Source organism: Crinia signifera, chromosome 8, assembly GCF_055691185.1.
Source record: "Crinia signifera chromosome 8, ASM5569118v1, whole genome shotgun sequence".
NCBI lineage: Eukaryota > Metazoa > Chordata > Amphibia > Anura > Myobatrachidae > Crinia > Crinia signifera.
In genome coordinates this window covers 174,820,843-174,838,392 of record NC_139224.1, presented here as the reverse complement: position 1 = coordinate 174,838,392, position 17,550 = coordinate 174,820,843, and the positions used below count along the sequence as shown (strand labels likewise).

Genomic DNA, 17,550 nt, shown 5'->3' with positions numbered 1-17,550 from the left:
TGAAAAACAGATGTCGACATTTCGACTTTCGACCTTCCCAGTGTCGACCTAATACTTGTCTCGGCCTTTTGTCCATGTCATCCTTATCCCTGTCGACCTTTTGCATGTGTGATAAATTCATATATATGTGCATGAAGTGATTTATAGGCATACAATGCCATACTAGTTATTCTTAATATAAGATATATTGTGCTATAAACATATGCTATCCCCACAGGGGACATTGTCTGAGAAATGAACAATTCCCAGCAGCCTCTGCAACTGTTGAAGAGGTCAGGAGTTGGTCACATGACCAGGGTCAGGGGAGACAGTTGAGAGTGAGGAACAGTTGTGCTGTGCAGTCTGTGAGGGGAAGATGGAGAATCCCTGAGGAGATTTGTAAATGGCAGAGCTACACAGCAGGCAGGGCGGACAGCGGTGCTGACAGGCGGTCTCTGAGGTGGAGAATCAGCAGTGACGCAGCATCCGGAGGGCAGTCCCGGCCAGAGGCAAAGGAGAATACTAATCCGCAGTCATAAGAGAGGTGTGGTGAGTCTCGCCCTGACAACCATATATATAGCAAAGGAGGGGAATGGCTAACTATCTAATACAGTGGTCTCCAACCTTTTTTGGGGCGTGAGCTACTCGCGGCAAAATAAGCCACCCGAAGAGCTACTAAAATTAAAAAAAGAAAGAAATCTGCCTAATGACCAAATAATGCCCTTTACACATTATGCCACACACTGTAATGCCCCTGACACATTATGCCACATACCACAATGCCCCAGACACGATATGCCACACACTGCAATGTCCAATATGCTGAATACATACCTCCCAACGCTGGAGGCAGAGGATAAGGGACATCGGCATGTGCCAAAGGCCATGCCCCCAGCCTCTCTGAACAGATGCTGTGCCATATATACACATGCCACCAGCAGTGGCAGTTACACAATGCCACCAATACCCGCACTAATGCCATAAAAACAATGCCCCGCAGCAGTGCCAGATAAACAATGGCTGCCTAATTTTGGTGCCATTGTAAATAAATACTCTGGCGGTACTGTGTGTGCGTGCCATAGGCACGCGCCAAAAAAATAGGTGTAGCCACATGCCAATAAAAGTGGGGGTGTGATACACATATGCCCCCAATAGTGCAGTGCCAGATTTACATATATGCCCCCAATAGTGCCAGATACACACATGCCTCCAATATAGTGCCAGGTATGCCACAATAGTGGCAGATATAGGTATGCCCCCAATAGTGCCAGGTACAGGTATGCCCCCAATAGTGCCAGGTACACATATGCCCCCAATAGTGCCAGGTATGCCCCCAATAGTGGCAGATACACATGCCCCCAATAGTGCCAGGTATGCCCCCAATAGTGCCAGGTATGCCCCCAATAGTGGCAGATACACATATGCCCCCAATACAGTGCCAGGTATGCCCCCAATAGTGGCAGATACAGGTATGCCCCCAATAGTGCCAGGTACAGGTATGCCCCCAATAGTGCCAGGTACAGGTATGCCCCCAATAGTGCCAGGTACACATATGCCCCCAATATGGTGCCAGGTATGCCCCCAATAGTGGCAGATACACATGCCCCCAATAGTGCCAGGTATGCCCCCAATAGTACCAAGTACAGGTATGCCCCCAATAGTGGCAGGTACACATATGCCCCCAAAAGTGCCAGGTATGCCCCCAATAGTGCTACAATACCAGCAATACATATGCCCCAGTGCCAGAAACACATTTGCCCCAATGAATTTCCGAGCAGCAGAACAACTCACCATTGTTGTTCCTGCTGCTGTCGCCAGGGAGAGGAGGTAGTGAGGGAGGCCCTGGGAGCTGCCCCACGGTCCAGTGAAGCAGCGCCGACATCAGAGTGCAGGACCAGCATGTGTCCTGTAGCAGAAGGCGCGCCGCGGCCAGTGATCTCACGCACGCCGCACGCAGTAACTAACGAAGTGACCTCCGGCTGCAAAGTGAGGAACTTTACAGCCGGAGGTCACTTTCTTGCGGCAGTGACCTCCTGTCACCAAGCAACAACCGCTGCACGGAAGGGGAGAAGCAGGAGGTCGCTTTCTTGCGACATTGACCTCCTGCCGCCAAGAGGTCAGGCGAGCTACCAGTAACCACCCGGGGAGCTACCCGTCGCTCGCGAGCGACGGGTTGGCGATCCCTGATCTAATAGTATCAAGCTGCAGGAATTGATATTCAGGGAGCCAGCACAGCTTCCTATGCGTGATATACCTAGTGCTATACTGCTGGAACATCACACAGCCTTAGCCGAGGAACAGTACATTAGTATACAGGACAGTATACCTAGTGCTATACTGCTGGAACATCACACAGCCTTAGCCGAGGAACAGTACATTAGTATACAGGACAGTATACCTAGTGCTATACTGCTGGAACATCACACAGCCTTAGCTGAGGAACAGGACATTAGTATACAGGACAGTATACCTAGTGCTATACTGCTGGAACATCACACAGCCTTAGCCGAGGAACAGGACATTAGTATACAGGACAGTATACCTAGTGCTATACTGCTGGAGCATCACACAGCCTTAGCTGAGGAACAGGACATTAGTATACAGGACAGTATACCTAGTGCTATACTGCTGGAACATCACACAGCCTTAGCCGAGGAACAGTATATTAGTATACAGGACAGTATACCTAGTGCTATACTGCTGGAACATCACACAGCCTTAGCTGAGGAACAGTACATTAGTATACAGGACAGTATACCTAGTGCTATACTGCTGGAACATCACACAGCCTTAGCTGAGGAACAGTACATTAGTATACAGGACAGTATACCTAGTGCTATACTGCTGGAACATCACACAGCCTTAGCTGAGGAACAGTATATTAGTATACAGGACAGTATACCTAGTGCTATACTGCTGGCACATCACACAGCCTTAGCCGAGGAACAGGACATTAGTATACAGGACAGTATACCTAGTGCTGTACTGCTGGCACATCACACAGCCTTAGCCGAGGAACAGGACATTAGTATACAGGACAGTATACCTAGTGCTATACTGCTGGAGCATCACACAGCCTTAGCTGAGGAACAGGACATTAGTGTACAGGACAGTATACCTAGTGCTATACTGCTGGAACATCACACAGCCTTAGCCGAGGAACAGGACATTAGTATACAGGACAGTATACCTAGCGCTATACTGCTGGAACATCACACAGCCTTAGCCGAGGAACAGGACATTAGTATACAGGACAGTATACCTAGTGCTATACTGCTGGAACATCACACAGCCTTAGCCGAGGAACAGGACATTAGTATACAGGACAGTATACCTAGTGCTATACTGCTGGAACATCACACAGCCTTAGCCGAGGAACAGTATATTAGTATACAGGACAGTATACCTAGTGCTATACTGCTGGAACATCACACAGCCTTAGCCGAGGAACAGGACATTAGTATACAGGACAGTATACCTAGTGCTATACTGCTGGAGCATCACACAGCCTTAGCCGAGGAACAGTACATTAGTATACAGGACAGTATACCTAGTGCTATACTGCTGGCACATCACACAGCCTTAGCCGAGGAACAGGACATTAGTATACAGGACAGTATACCTAGTGCTGTACTGCTGGAACATCACACAGCCTTAGCTGAGGAACAGTACATTTGTATACAGGACAGTATTTATACAGCACCGCAAAGACTTCAGGCAGAGAGTTAAACTATGATCCAGCTAAAGTGAGGATTACCTCATAAAATGTCCAGACTAATTTACATTGAGGATCCTGCATTTGAGTAAACAGATCATATACCTACAGGGTTTCACCGCTAGCTAGTAGTTACACATACCGGTCAGCCAGTGCCCGACAACAGTATCTGTCACCGTAGCAACCTACTCCAGCAACGTCCAGTACTAAGGGAGCAGAGTCGGTGCAGAACATTGTCTACTTTCACTGCAGTATATGGTGAGACTGATAAGCCGGCAAGTGTTGAAAGAAAGATTTATTAAGGACAGAGCGACATATAGCACAGCCAGGAGAGCTCTGAATATTGGAAACATTATTGTATGTGTCGTGGGCTTTCTACTAAGGAACTGAGCTGTCCGTGCAGCGAACATAGAGTAATGCAGTTCAGTCATCTACATTACTGATATAAGGAAATATTCAGCAGTGACAGCATTCACATAGAAGGAGTTACTTGAATGGATACATTATTGCTATTTGCAGACATTGCCTGATAATCTCAGAGTTTACACTATTGGATTACAAATACGCTGTGGTAAAATATTCTCAGCGTGAGACTCTAACATCTGCAGGATAAAAAGACATACTGTACTCCTCTTAGTAAGCGCTTAAAGGAAAAGTACAGTAACTGCAGTTACACAAAAGACACAACAAGACTAGGGTAATGTTTAATAATTATTGCGCAATAATACATGCCGGTACCCGATAGAAAAGAGATCTCTAATATTTACTGTAATGGCTATATGAATATTGGATATTGCATTTAGTATATGTAAATGGTAAGTGAAATTGCATTAAACTTGTTTGCATTGTAGCAAGAAGGTAGGGTTAGTCATATATTTATGTGTAGAGTAAAGAAGCGCAGGAGTGGAGGATTACAGTGTAGGATCAACATCCGCGTTCCAGTGTAATAAAAATTGTAATTTCTTGTTGTTATTTATATTGTAACTATTGAACGGACGATATTGAAACACATTATACTTGTTTCTGTAAATAATAAACTTGTTTGCTATTGATAAAGAATTGTCTTCATGTGAAGTACTGAACACCTGTCCTAAGAACAGAGAAACCGATTCACCGAAGTGGATATATATCATGATGGATTTCACACATGTGTCGAACCAAGCCCTGTCGACGTACAGTGGTCGACCTAATGACCCATCACTGTTAAATACCAGCCTGGAGTGGTTCCTATAATGAATAAGTAAATGGATAGATACTATGGCTGCCGGTGCAGGATCGCCCTGTATACAGACAGCCACACCCCGCTACATGTCCCCCCACTGCCTGTCACCCGGGAGGAATATCTGAGTCACTGTTATTGCAGCCAGATACAGGAGGATGTCACGTAGTTACCAGCACCGAACCCCACAATAACACTAGCTGTCACTTTGTACAGGGGACCCCTCCCTGGGAAATCCCCAAAAACCAACAGAAGCGACGTCACTCCTGGGCCAGAATCTCTGTATTCTCCCTGTCTCCCTATAATATGAGCAAATGTATCCGGAGCACGGAGCAGAGTGCGGCGGGCCAGGCGGTCAGCAATAATAGAGATACGCCATGGAAACAATGTATGTGGGAAGCGAGTTCAATGCACTGAGGAATGTTCTATCAATTCTACTAGCAGTGTATATCCTTCCGGGGGTGGGGAGGGGGGGGGGGGGTACTGTAACATGTGTGAGGGTGAGGCTCCTCTCCACATTCTATACGCCTGGTAACAATTACTGTATGTCATGGTTCTACCAGTACGCTAATGATCATATCATTGGATGATGTCCCAGCAGCACAGAGTATATCAGGAGATCAGTGATGTGTCAGTGAGGACAGGGCTGCATGTGACAGGGGCAGTGACATGATGTGAGGAGAGGAATGGGGGCAGCAGGAAGCCACAGACTGAGAGTTATATAGTGGGAGCAGCAGGGTCCCCAGCAGCACAGAGTATATCAGGAGATGAGTGATGTGTCAGTGAGGACAGGGCTGCATGTGACAGGGGCAGTGACATGATGTGAGGAGGGGAATGGAGGCAGCAGGAAGCCACAGACTGAGAGTTATATAGTGGGAGGAGCAGGGTCCCCAGCAGCACAGAGTATATCAGGAGATGGGTGAGGTGTCAGTGAGGACAGGGCTGCATGTGACAGGGGCAGTGACATGATGTGAGGAGGGGAATGGAGGCAGCACGAAGCCACAGACTGAGAGTTATATAGTGGGAGGAGCAGGGTCCCCAGCAGCACAGAGTATATCAGGAGATGAGTGATGTGCCAGTGAGTACAGGGCTGTGTGTGACAGGGGCAGTGACATGATGTGAGGAGGGGAATGGGGGCAGCAGGAAGCCACAGACTGAGAGTTATATAGTGGGAAGAGCAGTGTCCCAGCAGCACAGAGTATATCAGTATATGAGTGATGTGTCAGTGAGGACAGGGCTGCATGTGACAGGGGCAGTAACATGATGTGAGGAGGGGAATGGGGGCAGCAGGAAGCCACAGGCTGAGAGTTATACAGTGGGAGGAGCAGGGTCCCCAGCAGCACAGAGCATATCAGGAGATTAGTGATGTGTCAGTGAGGACAGGGCTGCATGTGACAGGGGCAGTGACATGATGTGAGGATGGGAATGGAGCAGCACAGATTATATCAGGCAAGAAGATGTGTATTGAGGTGTTAGACACTCCTAAATGTGGTTGAAGGAAGTGTTTTTTTGAGGTTTGAGGCACTAGATTTTATTGTGGGTGGAGGTGTGCAGTAAGGGAGGTGTGAGGCACAGCCTTATAGGTGGGTGAAGGGAGGTGTATAAGGAGGTGTGAGGCAATAGGTCACAGTCACAGTGATTGTCACAGGTGGCGTCAGGAAGAAGGAAACAGCGCATGTCTGCGAATTACTAGCAGTAAAAAAAAATATCATGACGGCCGACATCGCGCCACAGTGCAGGTGAACATCAGTGGAAATAAAAGTAGGGAATTGGGGGACTAGTTCTAAGCCTTAGAGAGAGCTAAACGAGAGAGAGCTAAATGAGAGAGAGCTAAATGACCAGCCAATCAACTCCTGCCATGTTATAGGCTCCATTTGTAAAAAGACAGTTAGGAGCTATTTGGCTGCTAGGTGTCTCTCTCCTCTTTATCACTTGCCATTGCTTAGTACATTTGCCTTTTTAGATCTGTGGCCTGTTTTGTTGTGACGGGTCTGATAAAACTCTCCGACAGTCGGGATTCCGATGGTCGTTTCTCAGACATCGGAATCCCGACTGTCGGTGCGTCACCCGGCCTCCCGCTGTTACATTAGTATCGTCACAGCAACGTGCATTATTAACATCAGAATTCTCATTCACAAACACCTCGCTGCAGATAATAAATATACAAGGAATAAAGGTCGTCCGCCAGACGTAAAATATATAGTTGAAGATTAGTTATTAAGCATATGAGCATATTGCATTCCAGCCATTCATCTTCATTGTGATATGTTCCAGCAGCGAATACAAGAACCTCAGTAAAATTTCATCATTTATCTACACCGCAGAATAAAAGCCACTTGCTGTACACTATTAGGGAGGTGCAAATGTTACCCGTATACTGTGATCTATAGGGTCAGCTGCAAAAGGAACCTCCTCTGGCAATAACTCACAAAGGTTAAGCTCAGAATCATTTAAATTCAATACGGTACATGGTAGGAAATCGTCTGAGGCTGGAGATAAATCACAACAGGGACGCTAGAAAAACGGCGTACAGGCAGCCGCGAGAAAGGTGTTATACTGTAACACTTATCCGCCAATAGACTCGCTAGATTGTACCGGAAAGCCGAGGTAACCCGGGGAGCAAGTTTCCAGAAATGTTCCTGAAATTAGCTTAAATCCTCGTCACCAAAAACATGCAGACATCATATATATTAAAAAATACCAGTTATTTATATATAGCGCACACATAGGCCGCAGCGATGTACAGAGAATATTGTTACCAGTTATTTATATAGCACACATATTCTGCAGCGCTGTACAGAGAATAGTTGAACATTCACATCAGTCGCTGGCTCAGTGGAGCTTACAATCTATATTCCCTACCACATGTACAAACACACAGACATTCTAGGGTTAATTAGTTGGAAGCTAATTAGCCTACCAGTATATTTTTGGATTGTGGGAGGAAACCGGAGTACCCGGAGGAAACCCACGCAAGTACAGGGATAATATACAAACTCCACACCATTCCCAATGGTGGGAATAGAACCCATGACCTCAGTGCTGTGAGGCAGTAATGCTAACCATTACACCATCCGTACTGCCCCATATATATAACACATGGTGGGAATAGAACCCATGACCTCAGCACTGTGAGGCAGTAATGCTAACCATTACACCATCCGTGCTGCCCTGTATATATAACACATGGTGGGAATAGAACCCGTGACCTCAGTGCTGTGAGGCAGTAATGCTAAACATTACACCATCCGTACTGCCCCGTATATATAACACATGGTGGGAATAGAACCCATGACCTCAGTGCTGTGAGGTAGTAATGCTAACCATTACACCATCCGTGCTGCCCCGTATATATAACACATGGTGGGGATAGAACCCATGACCTCCGTGCTGTGAGGCAGTAATGCTAACCATTACACCATCCGTACTGCCCCGTATATATAACACATGGTGGGAATAGAACCCGTGACCTCAGTGCTGTGAGGCAGTAATGCTAACCATTACACCGTCCGTGTTGGCCCGTATATATAACACATGGTGGGAATAGAACCCATGACCTCAGTGCTGTGAGGTAGTAATGCTAACCATTACACCATCCGTGCTGCCCCGTATATATAACACATGGTGGGAATAGAACCCATGACCTCAGTGCTGTGAGGTAGTAATGCTAACCATTACACCATCTGTGCTGCCCCGTATATATAACACATGGTGGGGATAGAACCCATGACCTCAGTGCTGTGAGGCAGCAATGCTAACCATTACACCGTCTGTACTGCCCCATATATATATAACACATGGTGGGAATATAACCCATGACCTCAGCGCTGTGAGGCAGTAATGTAACCATTACACCGTCCGTACTGCCCCGTATATATAACACATGGTGGGAATGGAGCCCATGACCTCAGCGCTGTGAGGCAGTAATGCTAACCATTACACCATCCGTACTGCCCCGTATATATAACATGGGATAGAACCCATGACCTCAGTGCTGTGAGGCAGTAATGCTAACCATTACACCATCTGTACTGCCCCGTATATATAACACATGGTGGGGATAGAACCCATGACCTCAGTGCTGTGAGGCAGTAATTCTAACCATTACACCATCCGTACTGCCCCGTATATATAACACATGGTGGGAATAGAACCCATGACCTCAGTGCTGTGAGGCAGTAATGCTATAACCATTACACCGTCCGTACTGCCCCGTATATATAAAACACATGGTGGGGATAGAACCCATGACCTCAGTGCTGTGAGGCAGTAATGCTATAACCATTACACCGTCCGTACTGCCCCGTATATATAACACATGGTGGGGATAGAACCCATGACCTCAGCACTGTGAGCCAGTAATGCTATAACCATTACACCGTCCGTACTGCCCCGTATATATAAAACACATGGTGGGGATAGAACCCATGACCTCAGTGCTGTGAGGCAGTAATGCTATAACCATTACACCATCCGTACTGCCCCACATGGTGGGAATAGAACCCATGACCTCAGCACTGTGAGGCAGTAATGCTAACCATTACACCATCCGTGCTGCCCTGTATATATAACACATGGTGGGAATAGAACCCGTGACCTCAGTGCTGTGAGGCAGTAATGCTAAACATTACACCATCCGTACTGCCCCGTATATATAACACATGGTGGGGATAGAACCCATGACCTCAGTGCTGTGAGGCAGTAATGCTAACCATTACACCGTCCGTGTTGCCCCGTATATATAACACATGGTGGGAATAGAACCCATGACCTCAGTGCTGTGAGGTAGTAATGTTTACCATTACACCATCCGTGCTGCCCCGTATATATAACACATGGTGGGAATAGAACCCATGACCTCAGTGCTGTGCGGCAGCAATGCTAACTATTACACCGTCCGTGTTGCCCCGTATATATAACACATGGTGGGAATAGAACCCATGACCTCAGTGCTGTGAGGTAGTAATGCTAACCATTACACCATCCGTGCTGCCCCGTATATATAACACATGGTGGGGATAGAACCCATGACCTCAGCACTGTGAGGCAGTAATGCTAACCATTACACCATCCGTGCTGCCCTGTATATATAACACATGGTGGGAATAGAACCCGTGACCTCAGTGCTGTGAGGCAGCAATGCTAACCATTACACCGTCTGTACTGCCCCATATATACATAACACATGGTGGGAATATAACCCATGACCTCAGCGCTGTGAGGCAGTAATGTAACCATTACACCGTCCGTACTGCCCCGTATATATAACACATGGTGGGAATGGAGCCCATGATCTCAGCGCTGTGAGGCAGTAATGCTAACCATTACACCATCCGTACTGCCCCGTATATATAACATGGGATAGAACCCATGACCTCAGTGCTGTGAGGCAGTAATGCTAACCATTACACCATCTGTACTGCCCCGTATATATAACACATGGTGGGGATAGAACCCATGACCTCAGTGCTGTGAGGCAGTAATTCTAACCATTACACCATCCGTACTGCCCCGTATATATAACACATGGTGGGAATAGAACCCATGACCTCAGTGCTGAGGGAATAGAACCCATGACCTCAGTAATGCTAACCATTACACCGTCCGTACTGCCCCGTATATATAACACATGGTGGGGATGACCCACATGACCTCAGCACTGTGAGGCAGTAATGCTATAACCATTACACCGTCCGTACTGCCCCGTATATATAAAACACATGGTGGGTATAGAACCCATGACCTCAGTGCTGTGAGGCAGTAATGCTATAACCATTACACCGTCCGTACTGCCCCGTATATATAACACATGGTGGGAACAGAACCCATGACCTCAGTGCTGTGAGGCAGTAATGCTAACCATTACACCATCCGTACTGCCCCGTATATATAACACATGGTGGGAACAGAACCCATGACCTCAGTGCTGTGAGGCAGTAATGCTAACCATTACACCGTCCGTACTGCCCCGTATATATAACACATGGTGGGGATAGAACCCATGACCTCAGTGCTGTGAGGCAGTAATGCTAACCATTACACCATCCTTACTGCCCCGTATATATAACACATAGTGGGGATAGAACCCATGACCTCAGTGCTGTGAGGCAGTAATGCTAACCATTACACCGTCCGTACTGCCCCGTATATATAACACATGGTGGGGATAGAACCCATGACCTCAGTGCTGTGAGGCAGTAATGCTAACCATTACACCGTCCGTACTGCCCCGTATATATAACACATGGTGGGGATAGAACCCATGACCTCAGTGCTGTGAGGCAGTAATGCTAACCATTACACCGTCCGTACTGCCCCGTATATATAACACATGGTGGGGACCCATGACCTCAGTGCTGTGAGGCAGTAATGTAATTATTACACCGTCCGTACTGCCCGTATATATAACACATGGTGGGGATAGAACCCATGACCTCAGTGCTGTGAGGCAGTAATATAACCATTACACCGTCCGTACTGCCCCGTATATATAACACATGGTGGGGATAGAACCCATGACCTCAGTGCTGTGAGGCAGTAATGCTAACCATTACACCGTCCGTACTGCCCCGTATATATAACACATGGTGGGGATAGAACCCATGACCTCAGTGCTGTGAGGCAGTAATATAACCATTACACCGTCCGTACTGCCCCGTATATATAACACATGGTGGGGATAGAACCCATGACCTCAGTGCTGTGAGGCAGTAATGCTAACCATTACACCGTCCGTACTGCCCCGTATATATAACACATGGTGGGGATAGAACCCATGACCTCAGCGCTGTGAGGCAGTAATGTAACCATTACACCATCCGTACTGCCCCCGTATATATAACACATAGTGGGGATAGAACCCATGACCTCAGTGCTGTGAGGCAGTAATGTAACCATTACACCGTCCGTACTGCCCCGTATATATAACACATGGTGGGGATAGAACCCATGACCTCAGCACTGTGAGGCAGTAATGCTATAACCATTACACCGTCCGTACTGCCCATATTCTGGTATTATGATCCGCACATCAGTAATTACGCTCGTTATACACTCAGCGATGGGTAGAAGGAGGTTGTATCAATCATGAGAAAGATTTTTTTTTCTTTCTTTCTTGTAGGAAAACATTTTCTCATGTAACCTTTAATTACCAGGACTGGTATAATGAGAATAACGGAGGGGAAAGTATAGGGAAGGATAAGAAATGTATTTTGATTAATGAGAAGTAAAAAAAAAAAATCGGATAGGACTGGGCTGGTAAATATATATCTAACTAGCAGAAAATGATGTTAAATAAATTAGTCAACAGATGTAATGCCTGAGAACCGGAGCCAAATTAATGTTGTTCGTTGTGTGAGATAAATACGTAAATAAGGCCGCGGTGTGCAAGCGAGACAGAGCGCGTCCCTCTGTTCACGAACAAGTCATGTCGCTTATTTCATTGGTGCGCGAGCGCCGAATATAAAGTGCTAAGCCGGAATGAACTGTGCCGTAATCGTGTCTCCGTTTCATCTTCACTCATTAATTGTCTGTGAGGAAGACAGAGGAGACATAAAGACTTCCATCAGCGAGGAGAAGAACTGATCGTCAGCTATGTACAACGTTGCCCATGAATATTTATTAGCGTAACCTTTAGCTAACAAACACTTGTTGTTACAAACGCTTACAATTTGCATCCCCATTATCCGGGCAAATCTAATAATCCCACATGTAATATACTAAGTTCCAACTCGCTGATAGGGACATTCCCTACTTACGGGTTTGTGAAGTTCAGATGCACCTGCTTGGTGGAAGCGGTGGTTTTAGAGAAGAGCCATGAAATGTGGACATCAGTGGAATTGGGACTGGCCGGAGTTTCTCCGGTGTTTTCAGTAGAAGACCAGTAGAAAACAAAATTGAATCTTATGGCTCCATCATCTCCCCCGTTCCCCAACTCTGCTTGTCGCCCTTGACTCCTCCCTTTCCTTAACCCTCCCAGTGTGCAATCTCTGGCTCAATCCTATCGGTTCCAGTCATTCTCTCCCACATTGCTACTAAACTGATTAGACACTCAGTAATCAACCTTCTACTAAGTGGACTCCCATGTTACCATCTCGCTCCCCTCCGGTCTGTTCTCTGGCAGAAACCTGCACTGGTTTCCATTTCCCTACAGAATCCACTTCAAACTCCTCACTTACAAGGTCCTCTCCACCTCCAATGTTCCCTACATCTCCTACATCATCGCCCTACATACCCTGCGGTTGACCAATGACCGTCAACTCTCTACCAGAGTGGTCATTGCATCTTTCTATCTAATCCTGGCTCTTGATTATTCCACCAAATAAGATGGTTACCAGGTTGCTCACCCCTCTCTTCTACCTCAGCCAACTCTACCTCAACTACGTCCTGCCCTCTGTTCCTCATCCACGTTGTCACACCTCATGTCACCTGTCTGTCTCCCCTCTCACTTAGATTGTAAGCGCCTAGGAGCAGGGTCCACCTCTCTCCTGTTCTCTCAGCACTTCAGTAACAACCTTCACCTTCTCGGCGGACATTTAGCTCTGAATTATAGCCCTTTGTCTCTCAGCAGTCCCATTGCTGCTAGTCGTGCTGCCATTATTCCAGAAAGGTTCCACCCTTCACTAATTACTCCCTTGCTCAACTGTTTTATGTACTGGGAATTGTTACTAGTGCTCTGTGTATGGAATGTTATTTATTATGGATTTATTAACAGTTTTTTATACAGAGCAGTAAGTTCCGCTGCGCTTTACAATTAGAAATAGGGATAAAACAAACTGGGTAGTTAGAGACAGTCAAATGGCAGGAGGGCCCTGCTCATGAGCTTACAATCTATAGGGAAATAGGCACTGATACACAAGGGTAGGTATTCTATATTGCATAATGGTCACCAGATTGCAGAGGTCCTTAGTGGGCTGAATGATACGGTGACCCAGCAATGTTGGCCCAGGGGTCAGGGGGAAAATAAGAGAGCAAGTAAGAGAGCATGTTTGTGCTGTACAGCGGGGATGTGATTGGACAGGAGAGGTTTATAAAGGTATTGTGGGCGGTTCTGGAATCTGATAGGCTGGCAGAGGAGGTGAGTTATCAGGGAACGCTTGAAGGTTTGGAGACTGGAGGATGTTATGCTCTGTGTAACCGGTACCACCCTACTGTTGCCAAATGTGCGGCCACTTGTGGCGCCTTATAAATAAAATGTAATAATGAATTGTATAAAATCATTCCAATCAATTCCAATCAAATCTCTCAAATACAATGCACAGCAGCAAACTTTGTATTGTATCAATAACCTAACACCCCCCCTTTCCCATGCTCCCAAGACTTCAGAGGTTGGGTGCTTGTGTCCCCCAGGTGCAATCCTATGGTGTAAGTTTCAAACACTTAGAATCCAGAAAAATTGAAATAAACAATTAAAAATAAACGGAAAAAGGCACGGGCCACCGCCCCCCCCCCCCCCTTCCGGAGCTGCCACAACGTAAGTACCCCCACATTCCGCCATAAGTGCCCCCGATAACAGCTTGGATCCACAGTTGCACAGTCAGTATAGAAGGAATATAATTACTGACACCCCAGCATTTCCTCAGACCGCTGTGTCTCTATCACGCCCGCTACACTTTTTGTTACTCAGACTTTGCTTATCTAGGTCAGGATTTTCCCTTTATACAAAACAGAACATTCCGCTGCTATCTCCCATCTGCCTCTCTGACTGTAAAACTTCTGTAACCGAGTTGAAGTGTTATTTTAATTCCCTATCAGTATACAGCGAGCTTTCACATAGTGCACACTGGCGCAGTCTTGGTGCATAGACAGCTCGCTCGCCCACAGATGTGACTGGTTAACTGTACAAGTATTGAGGATAATTCCTCACAACAATAGTTCATTCACCAAGGAAACCTGCTCTGGATTACAGCTTCTCTATGGTTAAATGTGTTCTTAATTTGCCTCTTTTATTCAGTTTTCAACCATAAATGAGCCCCTTATGAGGCATTCACTCTGCGCCATTGACAACTCTTTTTATCTGCAGGAAAAATATTTGGGGATAATAATTTATGGTTACGACAGATTCCGAGCAGACTTGGTTACTGCGGAGGCTCAACGCTTAACGATGTCGTGTCTTGTAAAGGGAGAAGGTTTTTTTTTTAAGCGAGATCTGTAATATTAGCGGATAGGACCACTCGTCACCCGCTTGCGTTGCGAAATAACACTAAAAAGTGTTTTTATTAATATTAAAATGTGGCTTTTAACGGTTTTGCAAATAGAGATTTTTAATAGATGACGGCGAAAAAATATCTGTAGCTCATCTAGAACGCGCCCGTCGTCTGAGTATATTTCTATTGTTTTAGGCAAAACAGGCGAGCACAGAAATCCAAGCCTGGGAGGGAAGACGCGGCCTCTGTCTTGTAATATGTCAATGACATGTCAAGGTCACAACCTGCTGCTGTTTTCCTGTTGTTTTCCTGAATGAGTCACTGACAAGGAGACTGTAATTGTAGGTAGAGGAAACAGATGAAGGACAATCAGGGCCCAAATGAGTAAGGAAATACCAGATGGAAACCCCAACAAACAGCAAGACCGGCGCAGTGTTCAGCTAAACCCTCTGAAAAAAAAAACAGAAAAACATTTGACATGGGGAAGGTTGTGTATATAGTATATTGTAGTATAGTATAGTATAGCAAATGCTTCGAAAGCTAGTCTGCTACCTTGTGATTACCTATGTGCATGTGTGAGAGAGAAAGAGATGTAGTATTACTCGCTGCCAACAGTGGCAGTGCTTCTGAGACAAGCAGACAGACACTAGATATATATATACCAACGTAGGTGCGGCACTCATAGCTTTGGATAACGTACTCAAACAACTGTAGAGTGATCAACGTTTCGATTTATGGAAAAAGTTTCATCAGGATGCAGGATTTCATCACCATCCTGATGAAAAATTTCCCATAAATTGAAGCAATGATCACTCTACAGTTGTTTGAGTACATAATACCAAGAACTCAGTGGGTGGACCTATACGATTGGGATCACTCAACGTTTGTCTCACCACCTCCAAACCCTCAATATGAGGAATAACCATACCCTCGATACGCCAGGTTCTTGGATCAAGGATATTCAGCTAACATCCTTACCCGGTGCCTCACCAAAGCAAGACAAATATTTTCATTGGGTACTAGTCCTTCAGTTGCCGATACACGTCCAAGGATCATATATACCAATACGTTTGATACAGAGGCGCACACTAGAAAGAGGAAGTTGACTAAACATTGGCCTATTATAGCAACTGATCAAGCATTAACCAACATTAGTCCAATACCACCAATGTGTGCCTACCGACGTGGACGGAACTTGAAGGATCTATTGATGCAGCCATTACTACAGCCTACTAAGACATCAGACACCTGGCTACCATCTGCCAAGTTAGACTGCTATAAATGCAGCGACTGCACAACCTGCAGATCACTTAGTACTGGACCCACCTTTACACAACCACACAGTGGGAAAAAGATATGCATCAAATACCGCTTGCATTGTCGCATGGATCATGTAATATATATCCTTGTATGCCCATGTGGGCTCTACTATGTTGGCCTGACGAAGAGGAGCTTCCGCGAGAGAATGGCGAATCATCGCACTTCGATCCGAGCAGCACTGGAGTATAAAACATCGGACAAGCCGATTGCTAAACATTTTCTGACAATGGGCCACAGTGTGGCTAGCCTTCGGTGCATGATCATTGACTTTGTCCCTAAACCGGTTAGAGGTGGTGATCGATACCTAATGCTCAAAAAAAGAGAGGCACGATGGATTTTCGATCTAGATACACTATCCCCTCGAGGACTTAACGAGAATAATCCCCTCTCGATCTTTCTGAGATAAGTACAAGACCGCCACTGAGATGTCATTCCCCTTTTCCCTTTTTTTTACGTTTTATGATTAATTTTTCCAGTGTCTCCGTTTTTTTTCTTTTTGAAGCTAGGGTGGTTGTCTCTAGGCTGTTCTTTTTCTTCTTGTTTGTTTGTATATATTTTATATATATCTTGTGGATTGATGTATGTTTTAAATTGCTACTCCTTAAAATTATTGGATAGGATCTGGGATACTGAGATTTGTGTGGTCCAAGGTCTGGTATAATATACCCCATGATATATCATTATGTGGACAGATGTCTCTCTAGCTGCTAGGCATAAAACTCTTTGGCACCTTACGAGTTGTGAGAGCCATTAAGAGCAAGATCCTATGTATATTATTTTGTGTTTTTTTTTTTTGTGTATGTTTTTGTAATTCGGTGTATTAACATAAATTTAAATATATAAAAACAGAAATATAAATATATACTACTAAAATAGGTATACACCACTTAGGTGATTTAACTTTTTGGTAACTGTTCTATACACAGTATGTTCACATTTATCTTTGTTAGCACTTTAGATTGCTTGTATTATTATTTGATAAGCTGTTTGGGGCCAATATTAGTGCTGCCGTCCGGGCTGACTTGTATACTGGCTCAAGCCCTGTGCTCAACCTATATGGAACGCATGCCTGACATAGTTCCGGGTCTTGGTGACACGCATATGATATTAGCATATCCGGGCGATGATCTAATTATTGCTTCATGTTAGTTATACCCCATTCTGGCATTGGT

The 17,550-nt window shown here is 45.6% G+C and overlaps 1 long non-coding RNA gene across 1 annotated transcript in view; it reads left to right on the top strand.

Annotated features, from left to right (window-relative positions):
• Positions 1-264: 264 nt before the first annotated feature.
• Positions 265-17,550, top strand: part of LOC146027223 (uncharacterized) — a 74,860-nt gene continuing 57,574 nt past the window's right edge. The window contains exon 1 of the long non-coding RNA XR_014454718.1: positions 265-528. This is a non-coding gene — a long non-coding RNA (uncharacterized LOC146027223). The remainder of the gene's footprint in view (positions 529-17,550) is intronic.